This window comes from Sinohyriopsis cumingii, chromosome 2 (assembly GCF_028554795.1).
Source record: "Sinohyriopsis cumingii isolate HCF-2022 chromosome 2, ASM2855479v2, whole genome shotgun sequence".
Classification (NCBI taxonomy): Eukaryota; Metazoa; Mollusca; class Bivalvia; order Unionida; family Unionidae; genus Sinohyriopsis; species Sinohyriopsis cumingii.
In genome coordinates this window covers 118,903,080-118,920,053 of record NC_142962.1, presented here as the reverse complement: position 1 = coordinate 118,920,053, position 16,974 = coordinate 118,903,080, and the positions used below count along the sequence as shown (strand labels likewise).

The 16,974-nt window shown below is 33.9% G+C and overlaps 1 long non-coding RNA gene across 5 annotated transcripts in view; it reads right to left on the bottom strand.

Annotated features, from left to right (window-relative positions):
• The window catches only part of LOC149805688 (uncharacterized), a 234,785-nt gene extending 226,322 nt beyond the window's left edge, over positions 1–8,463 (bottom strand). For all 5 annotated transcript variants that reach the window (XR_016419768.1, XR_016419770.1, XR_016419767.1 and 2 more), the window contains exon 1: positions 8,222–8,463. This is a non-coding gene — a long non-coding RNA (uncharacterized LOC149805688). The remainder of the gene's footprint in view (positions 1–8,221) is intronic.
• Between the last annotated feature and the right edge of the window lie 8,511 nt (positions 8,464–16,974).

The window sequence follows — 16,974 nt, the reverse complement described above, 5'->3', positions numbered from 1 at the left end:
GTACAGCTGATAAAGTTTAGTAATTATCTATATAATGCAATACCGGTAATACTATATTCATAATGTCATCTTCTATGTCATAATAGTTATAATTTGACCCACGTTTTACTTATTTTTTAAGGTATCGCAAAGAAAGGACAGCACTGTGAGAATATTAAAACATCAAAGTTTCAGTCAAGTTGGATACAATGACCAATACTATCAAGGTTTAATGGAAAACTGCATGCTCTGTTCCTCTGTAGTCCTAAGTATGATTTTGAGGGTTTGTTCACAGGTATAATTTCAGTTAAAACAAATGTTGGTATGACATAATTTGTTATGGTTTTGACAGCACGTTTAATACATTACTGACTATATCATGATGGGAAATGGGAGCTAAGTGCCTTTTCCAAGGACACAATGAGACAGAAAAACAGAAAAACACGTGCTAGTCAAGTATCAGACCTGAGACCCATGGATTATGAGTCCAATACTCTCCCAACTGAGCTACCAAGGCTCCCAAGAATGATTCAGAAACCATAAATGCAGATTTCATGAATTTTGGACATAATTGCTGAATAGTAAGTCTAATTTCACCACAAATTATACATTTTTATTTATCTAGTTGTTACCATTGTTAACAAAACTATAATAAAAATGAACACTTGAAATTTTTTTAAATGCAGTTAACATAAAAGAGAACTGAACACAATCTTTAGACATAACAAGATGATGCTGTTTGCTGTATACCTGTGGCGTCCACTCACTTATTGGCCAGGAAAGATGGAGGAAGTGTGTTGAGTGCTTTTGTTCTTCATTATATCAGGAGATACAACTGCAGCTCAAGGGTTGAGTTGTTGAAACATTTTCCTGTTTAGTAAATGTGTGAGGCAGTGGAGTAAAACAAAGTGATATATGCTGTCAGTATTGTTTGATCAACGAAAACTTCACTCAGAGCCTCTCATATTTTGTTTGTTTTGGTACATCAACACAAGTAGGTTATTTAGTGCTGTGGCAGTTGGAGTGACATCCCTTGCACAAGAACACCAGATCCTGTCATGCTTGGTTCAGATGTAAATTGTCAACCATCTTGTCCAAAAATGTGCTGTAAGAAAATAGCTTCACCATACCAAGAACATATCCAAAATAATTAATGTTCATAATATTAATTAGTGTGATATACCAGTAATCTAAAATATGCCATGAAGATTATACAGAAAAAAATGTCAATTATCTGAGCAGTAATTACAGATTACCAGAATTTTCTGATACCATTTAAATGTCATATAGACCTGATTTTTTTCTTTATATTTTTGTCATTTATCTGGATCAAATCCAGTTAATCAAATAATTGATTTTTTTTTTGTCAGGAAGCCTAAAAAGAAATGATACTTCAGGTAGCTGAGCCACAGTGGCTCAGTGGGCAGTGTACCAGGATCACAAACAGAAAGATGCAGGTTCACATCCTAACCAGATAAGCTTGGCAAGTCCCTAGGCAGGACACTTCACATCAAATACCTCAGTACAACACTGTTACTGTTACATGGTACATGTGATCATTATGTAGTACTGAATTACATTTATAATGTACTTCATTATAAGGTGGTCTAATTGTAAGGTGGAAAACTATGGTTTCCACTGACAGTGTTATAATGAGTTGTCTCAATGAACATGGATGACTCATTTAATATGGTTGTCTCATGTACATTTGTGAGTTACATTAGTCACTTAAACATTTGCAAGATCAATATTCCATTTGTTATTTATATTTGATTTAATTCATATTTGATTTAATTTGTTTGTTAGTGTTACATTTTTTAATTCCATTACATGTTATTGTAATGTAACTTTATTTACTAAATTTGATATTGTTCAGCTCTGACTGTTTTTGATGTAAAGAACTAATACTAGAAACTTTGTATCTAATGCTGACCTAGTTCCTGACCTTAATTCAGAACCAGTAAGAGTTGAAGTAAACAACTTTTTCTTTATTCTTTCTCAGAGTAAGATTTATAAAGTGGCATCAAGGCCACACTTGGAGTACCTGACAAATAACATGTGTTAATTAGGTTTATTCCAGAGGACTGACCCACATCCAGGAATCTGTTTTGCATTGTAGCTAGATTTATTATTGATGTTTTGAGAAAGAATAGTCATTAGTGCCTTAACATTTGAGAAGTTAAAGTGTTTTATGTTGTGACCAATTTTTGGGGCTAATTATTTTATTTTTCTTTAAATTATTTGGATTCCAAGAGATTTTTTTCCCCCTGGAAATACTCGTGCTCTAAATTAATTCTTGGACAAAGATATTTATCAAAATTTACGCAGAATTAAAAAACTGGAATATTATTTTCTGTGATTCAACAAAGAACTGTTGACATATCAGTATGACACTGACCACAGCATAGATTATCACCTTCCATTTTAGATTTCATCAGGATTCGAACTCAGTCTCATTAGGACTTTTTATTACATAGCTTTCTATTTTTTAATTCTTGGATTATTTTTGGACCTGATTCATAAAAATGTAAGTTCTTTTTCTCAGTTTTAACTTGTTTTTTGTGGGAAATAAATTATTTGTTAAATTTTACAAAGCTTGTTGTCTTCACTTTTTTCTTGATTAATTTTGTAAGAGCCTAAACACATAACACATTAAGACAAATAAAACACGAGTATTTCCAGGGAAAAATAATCTAAGAAAAAAGCTGACAGTGTCAGGGACCCTCAAGAAACAATCAGGTTAGAAATTATACAATGATGAATGGCTATTTGTTATGCAATATTATGTCACTAAGCTTTTCATTTTTAAAATTGGTAGGGGGTACAACTAAATGGGAGGGTGTTCGAATACTATAGGTCTGTAAGCATAGTGTAAATATAACCAACATGCCAATACATATGCTGAAATGGCACCAACCTATTATTGCTTACATTCCTTCTAAAGTTGACCTTCATGTTAAATATGTATCCATAATGTATCATATTATAGGTTGTGTAGTGATACATAAGTTGAACTTCAAGTTAAATGTGTATCCATAATGTATCATATCATACACTGTGTAGTGATACATATCTACAAGTGTCACATGCATATCATTGACCCCTACAATCATCTAACCCACCAGAATGTTGATTCTTCCATTAATCTATCATTCCATTATTATTTTTTTCTTCTAATCAGCCTCCTACCAAGTCTGGCTGATTTACATGAAAGAGATATGACCTTTTTTTTAAACAGTTTTATCTTAATGTTACCCCCAAAGACACCAGGATAACTGATAATTAAGGAAATTATCACCTGACTCCTTAATACATCTGAGAAGAAGAATACCCTATACATAAAGGCATAATACCATTTATCTTGAATTAGATCCACATATCATGTGCACAATAAAACCTGACACAGTCAGCACAACCAAATCAGACAACTATCATATATACTCACTTATAAGAAGAGTCAAACTGCTGCAGATCTGGGTCTATGTTGTTTGTTCTACTGATTACTCCTAACAAACTACATACACCCAGATCTGCTGGCACATTATGTGAAGGCAAATCTAGGTCTGTGCAGCTTGCAGTTGGACTCATCTTATAAGCGAGTATTTATGGTAAGTGGTAACACTGTCCCTTGGATTTCCTGTTATCAAGCCCCTTGATCCATGATGATCCCCAGGAAAGGTGGCAAACTTGGATTTAGGGACATTAATAACAAAAGTGTCATCTTTATTTAATGGTTTATCTTACAAGGAAAGATACAATTGTATTATATATAATGTTCATTAAAATAAGGGAAATAGGAAATATTAAAATACTTATCACCAGGCTATGTAGATTTTTACACATGTTTGCAAATGAAACAGTAAAATTTTTTTACAAATAAAATCTATTGTTCTAAGTAACAACTTTCTGTCCCTCAAAGGCTACCACACTGGAAGTCAGTTTGGCACCATACTCATTTAGGACCAACTCCATATTCAGAAACAGCCTTAGCAAATTGCAGTACCCAATTTGGATCATTTTAGCCAGGCTCCCTGGATTTACACACTGGGCTCCCTGTGAGCACAGCATTTAGAAATAAACTTTTAAACAAGTTTTATATGATACTGAACTTAAAATTTTCTCCCCTTAATTTAAAGTTACTTTCTCTCTATATTTTAAAAAATTACTAACAAGCGGTGCCCCTGTGAGTGTCAAATCAGTCCAATCGTTATAAGGCTTACCCTGTCCATATTATCAAGTCTTTAGTGAAAAACTCTATGTTGATAGAATTGTTTATAAAGAAGTAGTGATGACAAGAATTTCAAAATGGCTGCCATGATGGCCATGATGAATAAATGTCACATCAGCACTATTCTCATTTATAATCAACTTTATATCATAATAAGACTTTGTGAAAACATTTGAGTATGAAGAAGAGTAGAAACAACAAGATTTTCAAGATGGCCATCAACAGTTTGACGTTTGGTGTCAAGTCAGCACCATTTTCATTCATTACCAACCAAGCATCTTGGAAAGTCTTTAAATGAAATCTTTTCTTTATATGACGATTTGTTCTGAAGTAGCAGTAACAGGATTTTCAAAATAGCATTGCATGCCAAATAACATGCATAACAAATGACAAGATGCCAGATTAGAGCCATTTCTCATTTAGGATAAACATGATGTCACTGCAAGTCTCTGTGAAAACCCCATCTTGATGTGACAAACTGTTCAAGAGAAGTACCATATATACTTACTTATAAAACAAGTCCAACTGCAAACTGCACAGACCCAGATCTGCCATATCCCATAATGCACTGGCAAATCTGGTTCTGTGCAGTTTGTTAGGAGTAATCAGTAGAACAAACAAGACAGACCCTGATCTGCAGGTGCATTTTGCTATGGCAAATCAGGATCTTTGTTGTTATCAGTCTGACTTGACTTATAAGCAACAGTTTGACTTGACTCATAAGTGACAGTTTGACTTGACTCATAAGTGAATATATATGGTAGCAATATCGAGATTTTCAAGCTGACTTCCATGGTGACTGTAAAATTGTGAATTTTGTAAATGTTCTTGCAGCACATTTTGCCAAGTCAGTGTGACATGAACAAATTAAATTGACTAATGGACTAGGTACCATATTATCTCACTAAACTAATGTAGTTTAACATCCCTGGTTTGGGACATGATTGATTTTTAATTTGGGTCTGTTTGATAAAGGTCAAACAGATGGGAAGGTAAGGTGAATTTGGGTTCAAGTATTGGAAACATAACACAGTGGATATGATTCAGACACAATTTTTTGCCAATGAACTAAGTGTCATAAAGTGAAATTTCCAGGAATCAGTTTATTTAATAAGGCAAAAAAGATAGAATTATTCTAACTTTGATGGGTGTATGCTAATTTGCAGCAGTTAGATAAAATTTCATCCTGACTGGCTAAGCTAAATAAGTTGTGTGTTTCCCCCAACAAAATTCATGTTTTAAGTATTCTTCCTCACAAAATTAGTCAGTCCAAGTTTTTCTGTGGAAGGGGAAGGTCTTATTTCCGAGATTAGTAGGAAGTACTTTCTTGTAAAAACTGTATGAGCGATGGGTGTCTGTAAGTTGAGGGACATGGAAACTTAAAGTTAGAGATTCTGCTACACAGAAGTGAGCGAGTTTTGAAAGCATAAGGTAGCTGCATCAATTTGTTAATTGATAGGAATCTATGATTATTCCTTTGAATTTATTCCTTTTCAATCTCAGCAATTTTCATGATATGATTTTGTATTTGTTTGAATTTGTTTTAAATTTATACACTGATTTTCCTTTGATGAGTTTGGAAGTGCATTCAATTGTCTTGAATGTTATAGGACTCATTTATCCCAAGAAATTTCATACATTATTTCCTTGCTACGAATTTCTTGAGAATCGTGTGAATTTATTTGTCTTTGATGTTATGAATCATGTATGCTAAGAAATGAGTAGTCCTATGTTGTAGTATGTTCCCTCAATGGAACTTCAGCAGATATTATAGTTAATACAAGAAATTAATTTCATTGATTCATTTGTACAATAAGATGTGAATTCTTTTAACCATGAATAAATGGTATTAGGGTTAAGAGTCCCTGCTGGCTGACATTTAGTCAAGTTAGTGATTTATAGTCCACAGCAGGGCATAGGAATGGTTTATTAAGAGGTCTTGACTAAGTCCTAGTTTAGTTAGGGATATTAAGTAGCCATTAGGGATAGGCATTAATCTCCTGTACTAGGGTTTGTGTATCATTATTTGTCAGGCAGAGAACTGACCCATATCTGCCTAAGTTTCTGATGAATTACAATATGACAATAACTGACATAATGTGAGAGTGGGTAATGTTTGATCTTAGATGTAAAAAAAGACCTATAATTAGGTTGCTTCTCTATTTATTTTAAAGAAGAGAAATAGCTCCATATATACACCAATACAGTGAGAAAAAAGAGCAGACAACAAAATCACAGTTGATCACCCAAAAGAGGCTTGGGAGAGTGAGAAGAGGAAAAGGAATATGTAGACTCTAACCAACCACCAGCTATGAATCTGGAGTGACCAGTAAGCAACCAGGTTATCCTGGCATGCTGGGCAATTGAGTTCAATCATTCATTTAATTACATGATGAAATTTGTCTTATCAGTATAAACAGAATAGCCAATTGCATTTTTTATAAACTTTGAAATTATTTCTAAGAATGTGTATCATTCAAATGTCACATTCATTTTCATCTGTTTAAATAATTGATTATGATGTTATAGTCTGCACATGGAGGTTCATGTTTTTCTATTCTGTATCTCTGCTCAAACCTCTGCTTATTCCATCAATTAATTTTATACTTTATTTTATTATTTATTCAACTGAGTAATAATACCTTGGTCGATCATCCTCTAGGTTACGATAACCAAATCACCACGTAACAGTGACCCTCTTGATGAACTCTATTTTTGTTTGGAACAATCAAGATATTATCAGAAGTCTTCTAGTGGAAACCCATGTCAATATGACCAATCATTCTGGAAGAGTGCAATAAGATTTTCAAGAAGTCAGATGGCACCATTTTCATTAAGGAACAACCAGAAAGGACCTGATAAACTAGACAGAGAAGTTCTTAAGTGAAAACGTTTATATAAAAATGATGATTGATGCAGTAGGAGTAACGATAAGAAGATGGCAACACTGGATGTCAGCGGGACATCATTTTTATGAGTACCCTAAATACCCTGATATGAATGTGCAGTGCTTTCCCTGATGCCGAAACCTTACATCTCTAACACAAGATATGACTTACTGTCCCCTAAAACAAGATGTGTACACACAAACTGGTCAGTCAAATCCATTTACGACTGATTGTACAAATTTTCGAAACTCAACAATAGTTATCACCAAGAGTCAAATTCTAAGACTGTGGGGTTGATGAATTTTAAGTTGCAATCAAACTTTAAAAAAGCTATAGAAAACATCAACATCACACAGGAACATTCAATCAAAAATGATGTACAACATTAAGGAAGGACATTAATGAAGATGAAGGAATAAATAACAACAAATACAAGTACAACTGTATTCACTTAATTTATATTTCCTTTCAAATTTAATTCATACTTACCAAAATTGAAATCCAAGGCATTCGCCCCCATGGTCCCCCCACCAAACAGATGTGGACCCTCAATTTGTAAATGATCCACAGGACCCCTATTTGTTTTGATAGAGTACATGTAACATTAAGAAAGTTGTGCTTACAGAATGGACACATGAAAGTCAGACACATGACTGGACATCATATAATCTCTTCTAGTGTTTGTTATGTAGAGCCAAAATTATCTGCAAATGATTCAGAACTTTCTAGTCCTGAAGTATGTAAAATCATATGAAGCCAAAAGTTTATGTGTGTAATTTGGATTTTTAATGCAACTTTGACAATTTTTCAGTTATATTGCTACGATGCCTGCAGTGTGGCAATTTATTGTGATGTCTAGTACTGGGCATTATGCACAAACATGTAAAATCATGTCCCCCAGTCACATGATCCTGACACCAGGCTCACCAGTCCTAACACTAACCCCTTCACAAAAGTTTATGCATGGAAGAGTAATACAGATGAGAGAGAGAGAGAGAGAGAGAGAGTTAGTTAAACTCTTTAAATTCTATTCAACTTTAAAACTGGGTGATTATTAAATAAATGTTCTCAAAAACCTATCCAACCAAATGTAATCAAAATGTATGAAAAAGATATCAGTTCCTACCTAAGGGCATCAATCTTCATTTCAAATCCTGTTACTATTAATAAAAGTGAAAGTTAATATTTTGGATCAACTCCCAACCTATATTTAGTATCAGGAAGTTTTGTGAATTTCAGTATGGGATTTTCCACACTTCTTGAATCTACATTTGACTGCATTTAGCACTATAGTTGTTATGTTCATAATGGTGTTTGTTTTACTGTAATAATATCATTATGTTTTTATAATGTTATAGGCGTTTTCTAATGTTGTAAAGCACTTAGAGCTTTTTAAAGATTAGGCGCCATACAAAGTCGTCATTATTATATATATATATATATATATATATATATAAGGAAACTGAAAAACCCTCTGTAGTGTGTCAAAATTAGATAGTGTTTCCCATTAATCATCACTTTCATTATACCTGTATGTGTTAACTGATTTACTAGAATTGAATTCTCTACTGAGTAATCAAGAATGTCATTTTCTCCTGAATGTGATATTTCCTTAAACAAAACAAAACTTTTGTCACAGTTCAACAGCCCCTTGATATTTTCGGAAGGGTTGGGCCCACTTTAGATAGGCCCTTATTTTGCATGGTTCTATTCTTTAAAAATAAAAAATGATTTTTTTTTGTTAGCGAGGTCACAAACTGTAACCTTTTATAATCAGTCTAATTAACATTCAAAGTTATTTCTTCATTTGAGTCAGTTCATTATCTATGTTATTCCCACCCAACCCATTAATCAAGGTGAATGTCCAGCATGTGATTAATAACAAAATTACCACCCCATTAATCAAGGGGAATGTCAGCATGTGATTAATAACAAAATTACCACCCCATTAATCAAGGTGAATGTCCAGCATGTGATTAATAACAAAAATTACCACCCCATTAATCAAGGGGAATGTCAGCATGTGATTAATAACAAAATTACCACCCCATTAATCAAGGGAAATGTCAGCATATGATTAATAACAAAATTACCACCCCATTAATCAAGGTGAATGTCCAGCATGTGATTAATAACAAAATTACCACCCCATTAATCAAGGTGAATGTCCAGCATGTGATTAATAACAAAATTACCTCCTTGTTAATCAAGGTGAATGTCCAGCATGTGATAACAAAATTACCACCTTGTTAATCAATGTTAATGTCCAGCATGTGATTAATAACAAAATTACCACCCCATTAATCAAGGTGAATATCCAGCATGTGATAACAAAATTACCACCTTGTTAATCAAGGTGAATGTCCAGCATGTGATTAATAACAAATTTACCACCCCGTTAATCAAGGGGAATGTCAGTATGTGATTAATAACAAAATTACCACCCTGTTAATCAAGGTGAATGTCCACCATGTGATTAATAACAAAATTAGATGGTTTTGATGGAATACTTGTGAAAGTGAGGTTTAACCAAGATAACTGTATGTGTGATTTAGATTTTAAATGTAACTTTAAAATTTTTTCAGTCATATCGCTAAAATGTCTGCAGTGTGACAGTTTATAGTGATGTCTAGCATTGGGTTATCATGCTACAGACATGTAGCATAATGTCTCACCTAGTCACATTATCCTGCCACCAGGTCAAGCAGTCCTAACACTAACCTCTTAATGCTGAGCGCCAAGCGAGGCAGCTGTTAGCACCATTTTTGTAAGTCTTTGGTATGACTCTACCGGGGTTCAAACCCGCAACCTCCCAGATCTGAGGCGGATGCTCTAACTACTAGGCCGCTGGAGCGGTACAAAGATAATTACAATTTTCTCCAACTTGCACTCAGTTCAGTTTACTTAAAGTGACACAAGATATTGTGAAAATTATGCAAATCTGACGAAGATATGGTGTCACATATGTATTATTGGCATGTATCTCCCAACAGGTTTGCTGATCATTATGTGGGTTGCTGTTTACTTCCATGATCAATTGCTAATATCCTTCTTTGTGAGTACTAAACAAAATCCAACCAATAGCAATACGTTTAGCTACCCTACTGTGACCATCCACAATAAACAGCAACATCACATAACAAACCAACAGATATGAATCTACAGCATGGGCAGTTGCATGTGTTTACTACCCAAGGAAATAAGGTACTTGATTAACCTGACAAAATTAACATGTATTATCACCCATCTGCAATGACTCTTCAGATTCTGAATGTGACATTGAACTGACAGAAAGCAAACATATAATGGCACACAAATGAGAATTACATCACATGTATCCATCTACAGGAAGATGATTTTAAAATCTTCTCTATTTCACTACACTGTATTTATTAAACACAAGACAGTTACTAATTTTGATTTTAACAATGTTTTCACCAGGGTCCTTGTTCATTGTGCTGATTTTATTAACAAAAAGTTAATTTCATTCAGTTCTGCTTGAAGAGAGGGAAGCATTTTAAGCCAATTTACAGTGTATAGTATCATATTTATTTATCCTCTTTGGGTGAATTTCTGCAAATGTTGCCAACATGTTCTGAAAACAGCTCTTGTGAAAACATGTTTGCATATAGTAAAACTGGTGATCATTTATTCCTATATTAAATACAACATCAATAGAACATCAGTACAGCATCAATAATACTGAGCAGTTTAGCTAGTCTATGTAAACACCCATCGATCTCTGTCAAAGACGCATCTATGTGATGCAAACCTTCCACAACTTCAAGGTCATTCCTGCCGATCACAACTCAAATATATGCCAGTAGCTACTATTTGATCACCCTGGCTATTTAGGAAATAAGGCTTGTCAAACTATTTTATCTTTTGTAATTCTTCTGACAATCCTAGAAATAACTGAGGTGCTCCAAATAGATCTCGCTTACTTTATATTTTCGTAGAAGTTTCCGTCGAACAAAATGTATGATTTTTCTGTAAGTTAGTAAGCCGACATACATCCAAAGCATATTTGTGTCTTGCAGAGATAGCCAAGGTGGTCCAAATGAATGCACACCATGATACTAAGCTGAATTCACAAGCGGTAATAAGATAGGCACAAAAACATGCAAAAACATTCGTAAATTATTTCAATATCATGTAAATAAAAACCAAAAAACTTTCTCTGAAAACCAATGTGAAAGAGCACATGCCTCTGAATAAAAAGCCACCTCAAAATAGTGCCTGTAGGAAATTATAGTCTATTCTCATATTAGCTATGCAATAGTGTGACATTTGGAAATTATAGTCTATTCTCAAATTGGCATGTTCAGTATCGTGACATTTGGAAATTAGTCTATTATCACTTATGTTTGTCATTGAGATTCTTCTTGTTAACCTAACTGCTGGATAAACCAATTAATGTAACACAACAGCCCTGCACTGGTATGGCATGTATTCATTGGTTCAAGCACATATATAACTGAGAACCCTGTTTTCAAGTGAATTAGAGATGGACTGTGGATGTATTTTAGTAATGATTATGAGTATAGTATACACTCACTTATAAGTCCCATCCAACTTCAACTTGCACAGACCCAGATCTAACATCGCATAATGCGCTTGCAGCTCTAGATTTGTGCAGTTTGTTAGGAGTAATCAATAGAACAAGCAACACAGACCCTGATCTACGGCCACATTATGCAATGGCAGATCAGGACCTTTTGTTGTTTGCAATTTGATTTGACTTATAAGCAAGTATATATGGTTCATATCCTGCTATTTGACAAGATATCAAGCTAGAAATCTGCAGGAAAGTAGCCATATACAAATGTTTCTGTACCCTACCAACAACCAATGTATTTATATGCCTAAGTGTCCCCACCCTTTAGGAATGGTTTGAGATTCTAAAAACAGTTATCAACATCTGTATAACACTCCAGATGATACCTAAAAATTTGGAGTCTTACACTATGGGCGTGGAAGAAGTTCCATCATATAGCATGCATAAATGAAGTGACAGGCAGGAGGATAACATAATCCCCACCATCTCTGCTTCAAAATGTGTGAGAACCTGACTAGAACATTTAGTTAGAAAATTTTAAGCTACATTAATAAGTACATGTATATATAAAGCCTTTCATATTGTGACAAATAGAGTCTGAATATGAAAATGATAACTTAAAGTAAAGTTGTAAGAAAAGAACCATGTTATATTGTATGTAATAATGTCATTTACAAAGAGCACTGATAGGAAATAATCATCTGCACCTAAATGAAACCTATTTTAATCCTAATGAACCTATTTTATTCCTAATGAACCTATTTTATTCCTAATGAACCTATTTTATTCCTAATGAGCCTATTCAGTAATCACATCAATTAATATTTAAACATACATTAAATATATTTACTGTAAATACACACATACATAATTTAAAATTTCAAAAGTTGAGGTACAAATTGTTTTGGTAAATTCTGTCTCTTTGTCTTTGGTTGCCTTCTGTTCAGCTTGTATACTTACAGAAATGTGAAATATAAAGTTTGACACAAGTATTCAGGGCTAATAATGGTGGGCATAAAGTGCTTACATTCTGAATTTTGATTTAGACAGTTTTCAGGGTGCCTCTGTTTTGCCATTCCAGACTACTTTCTTGCTAATTCACTGAAAACCCATGTTCACATCCTGCCTCTAACCACCTTGACCTTGAATTAGGGAAATACCAACAAGTACTTTCTACTTTCCAAAATACATAAAAGATAAGATTCTTTTACACATCAAAATACAGCCTGCTTCTTAATATCTTTCTTATCCTGCATGTGTGTTTTCTCAATTCCTGTTTGTAAATTGTTTTTCTTCCTTCATCTCAAAATGTCAGACTGTAATTTATTTTCTTCCATATTTTTTCCATGGAAGGGTTCCTGTTGCATCCTGCTGCTAATGCTGAGATACTGGCATTACTGAGAGTAGAGAGTACAAGTGCTACCTATTCATTCTCCTACCTGTTCAACACACCTATGGGAAATATGAAGATAACATATTCCTGAAATGCTTTTCGATACAGTGTATCATTCTATCTTTAATATCTCTATTTTCTAGTGTTGATAAAAATGATCTTTTGTTGGGTGCAATATCAGTGACACTTTTATGCCTATATGTGTTGGTTACTTGTAACTGGGAATTTGGTTTCCTAATTTTTTTTCCATTTGGTTTTTTGGATCGTTGTTCTGAATCTATAAATATATGTAATCCATCAGAATTAATAAATATTGCTTAAATCCAACAACTTAATTTTTGTCCAGAAAAAGTAGCTGCAGAAAGCTCATTTGAAAATTCAGCCAAAAGAACTGTTAAACCAATTTAAATGTGTAACAAAAGACACTTGAAATTGTGTGACTGTTATCATAAGCATGCTTGTGACTTTAAACAGTTATGGAGATGATCTGATCTGGTGTCTGAACTTCTGTGGCACAGCTACACAAGTAAGATAAAACAGCCTTGACCCAAGACACACCACAGTAGCTGATATAGTGTTAGGATTCGAACCCATGCCCTATCCATCACAAGTCTGGCATGCAAACCAATGAGTCACCTTATTTCAACTTGAAAGGGGTCCCTGAGTGGCCGAATGGTCTAAAGCGCTCTCCGTTACGGGTCAATGCCATCTCACCTCTGTCTGCATGGGTTCGAGTCTCGGATTCGGCTAACATGGTTATGTGAGAAAGCTTGCCAGTAGATTCTCGTGGGTCGGTGGTTATTTCCCGGGTTTTCCCGGGTTCTTCCTCCACCATTAATGCTGGCCGCCATGTATAGCCTATCATGTGCTGAAAAATGGCGTTAAACCCTACAACAACAACAACATCAACTTGAAGGAAAGCATTATGTGCCTATTGTAGTATATCCCCAAACAAGCAGTGGAGGACAGTGATGGAGAACCATGAATTTACACATTAGCTGACTGATACAAACAATTAACCAGGGCAATGGAAATGTGCCAGATTTTAGTTGAATGGATTGCTTTCACATTGTTTCTGATTTATTTTTTTAAAACAGTCAGCATAAATTAAGAGATCTTGCTTTTGCCTCAGTCTAAAGGCACTTGTAACAGATATTAATACAGAGGTATGATATTAAGATATATTAATGATACTGAACAATACAAATTCAAATCTTAAGATTGCATTTTATCATTATATATTGTTATAAATACCAGAGCATAAGTCATGCAGTACAGAAACTAGGGCCAAAATATACAATGCCTCCATGGAAATACAGTACTCCCTCACTATAATGCATTCCAGGGTGGCATTAACAGTGGATCGCCTAATGTATGAAGATGTCTTATAGGGAGGTGTTTTATACATAATATGACATTACTATTACATGAACTGAGATCCATGAACACACATGCATTATAAATTGTACCAATTCAGGGCATTCTAGTAAAAGAGTACTATAATTCCTGTAAAAACAGTTTGTAATCCAAATTGGCAATAAATTGTACATAATCTTAAAAAAATCAAATAAGTAACAAAGTTTATTTTTAAACACATTATTTGGTATATCATGCCAAGGATACGAGAGCTAAGTGCCTTTGCCCCGCAAATAAAACTGACCTAGGCAAGTATCAAGTCGGCACTACAACAATTGGATTACAAGTCTGATGCTCCAACAATGAGCTACTGTGATCCTTGTGTCTTGATGAAAATGAGCAATTCCTTTTTGTCCTCAATGACCTATTCCAAAAATGGTGCCATAACTCTGTTAAAATTCTGCTGGAAAACTTTGAAAACTGAACTTTACAAACTAGGTCTTCTTCCTCTATAGCTCCATATCTAATTTAGATTCAGTCTAGGAAGTACTTTTAATGACAGAACAGAAAGGAAATTTGTGATGGATGGGCCAATGTAGGAATGAAAAAGACATGCATAAGTTCTATGCTTCCTATATTGATATGGTGGGGAAATATTACTAATCAATACAAAATGTGCCTTACCAATATCAGTCAGGGTTGAGGTAAAATCACTCATGAAAGATAGCTTTAGTCTCCAATATGGACAAAGAGATTACAGACACTGACCAGGGGGAAATTAGTGGAATAACTATTTTTTGACTGTAGGAACATTTTTGACCTTGTGGAATACAATATTCTTATCAATAAATTGAAGATATATAAATGTGATACAGCAGCATCAAATGTTTTGCTCTTTACAAACAGATTACAATGTGTCACACTAAATGGCAACCCGTCTGAAGAGGAGTCAATAACATGGAGTAACACAGGGGTCCATACTGGGACCTCTCCTTTTTCTTTTGTTCATTAATTCATTAATGATCTGCATTTCATAAGTGGCAAATGTGTTTCCTCCACTAATTTGTATGAAGAGGTGTGTCTGCTTTTGAACTATCTAACTCAGATCCAAAGCTATTTTTACAAATGGCTCTGGTTAAATGTTTTCTGGTTTAAAGTAGATGGCATGAAGATAAATATGGAAAAACTGAGGTTATAATAATTACTATAAAACAAAGAAGAATAAACGAGTAAATGACACTTTAGGTTTTAAAATGAATCATACCTGTTTCCAAATTGTAGCCTAGGACAATATTTTAAAAGTAATTGCTGACAGCAATCAGCAATAGAAGAACACATTATGGTCCTATACAGATAAATAAATTCTTTGATGTTGTTCTTACACAATTAAATCATGACACCAAAATTTAGGATAAAAGCTATATTCAACCATATATAGATTTCTGCTATTTTGTCAGGAAAATACATCAAACAAGAACAGATACCAACTATGCCATCAACAAAAAAAGAACATGTAAAATTATCATTGATAACATCAAGGGCATTCAATATGAAATGAATAATATAAAAATTCTAACAGTTAATAAAAGGATCTTACTGAAAAAAAGAAAATTTACATACAAAATTTAAGATCACACAGCTCCAGTTTATCTGTATAAGTTACAAGATGTGAGAAAGCAAAGCAGTACATCTAATGTAATGTTTCTCTCGGTGAACAATTTTCTATTTCAAAAACCGAAGAGCTATTCAAAATACATTTTCCTTACTCAGGTTCAATCATTTGTGACAACCTTGAAAAGGAAATAAAGGAAAGTTTTACAATAAATTAATTCCACTATTATCTAATAAAGCAAATCAAAACTTAGAAGAGACTTGTGCTCCTATCATAACCAGCTACCTCCACCTCCATTGCTTTGTCTAAATATACAGTATATATAATCTTCTAAGAAAGTAAATTCAGGCATGGTCATGTAAAAGCTTTTTGACATATTGTGGTCACTCACAATATAATGAAAACACATTTATTTTGCTCGATTAACTAGTAAAATGAACACGAAAGCAAAACTGAATACATTATATTTTACCAGGATGGGCCAATATAGCCAGGTGGTTAAAGGCACTCATCTTTACAGATTATTCATGCATCTTATCCCTGCTCGAGTTCAAGTCTCGGCTCAACAGCGTGTGTATGTGAGAATGCTTCCATGTAGCTTCCCATGTGATTCTTCCTGGGTTCGTGCCTACCTGATGTAATGACCATCATGTATAGTCCATCACATGGAGAAAATAGCATTAACCCCACAAAACCAAAACAAACAGCAGCTTTCTAGGAAAAATGCTTTCATTTTAGCTATAGGAAATGCATGACATAGAGAGAGAGAGAGAGGTTTTATGAGTCCATGTTCATATGTAAACAACAGATGTTCATTAAGTAAATTAGTTCCACAAAACTAATAGTGCCACCTTCTGTAAATAAATCCATTGTTATTATTATTATTATTATTATTATTATTATTATTATTATTATTATTATTATAAAAACATCAAGCCACCACCACTAACTCATAAAACA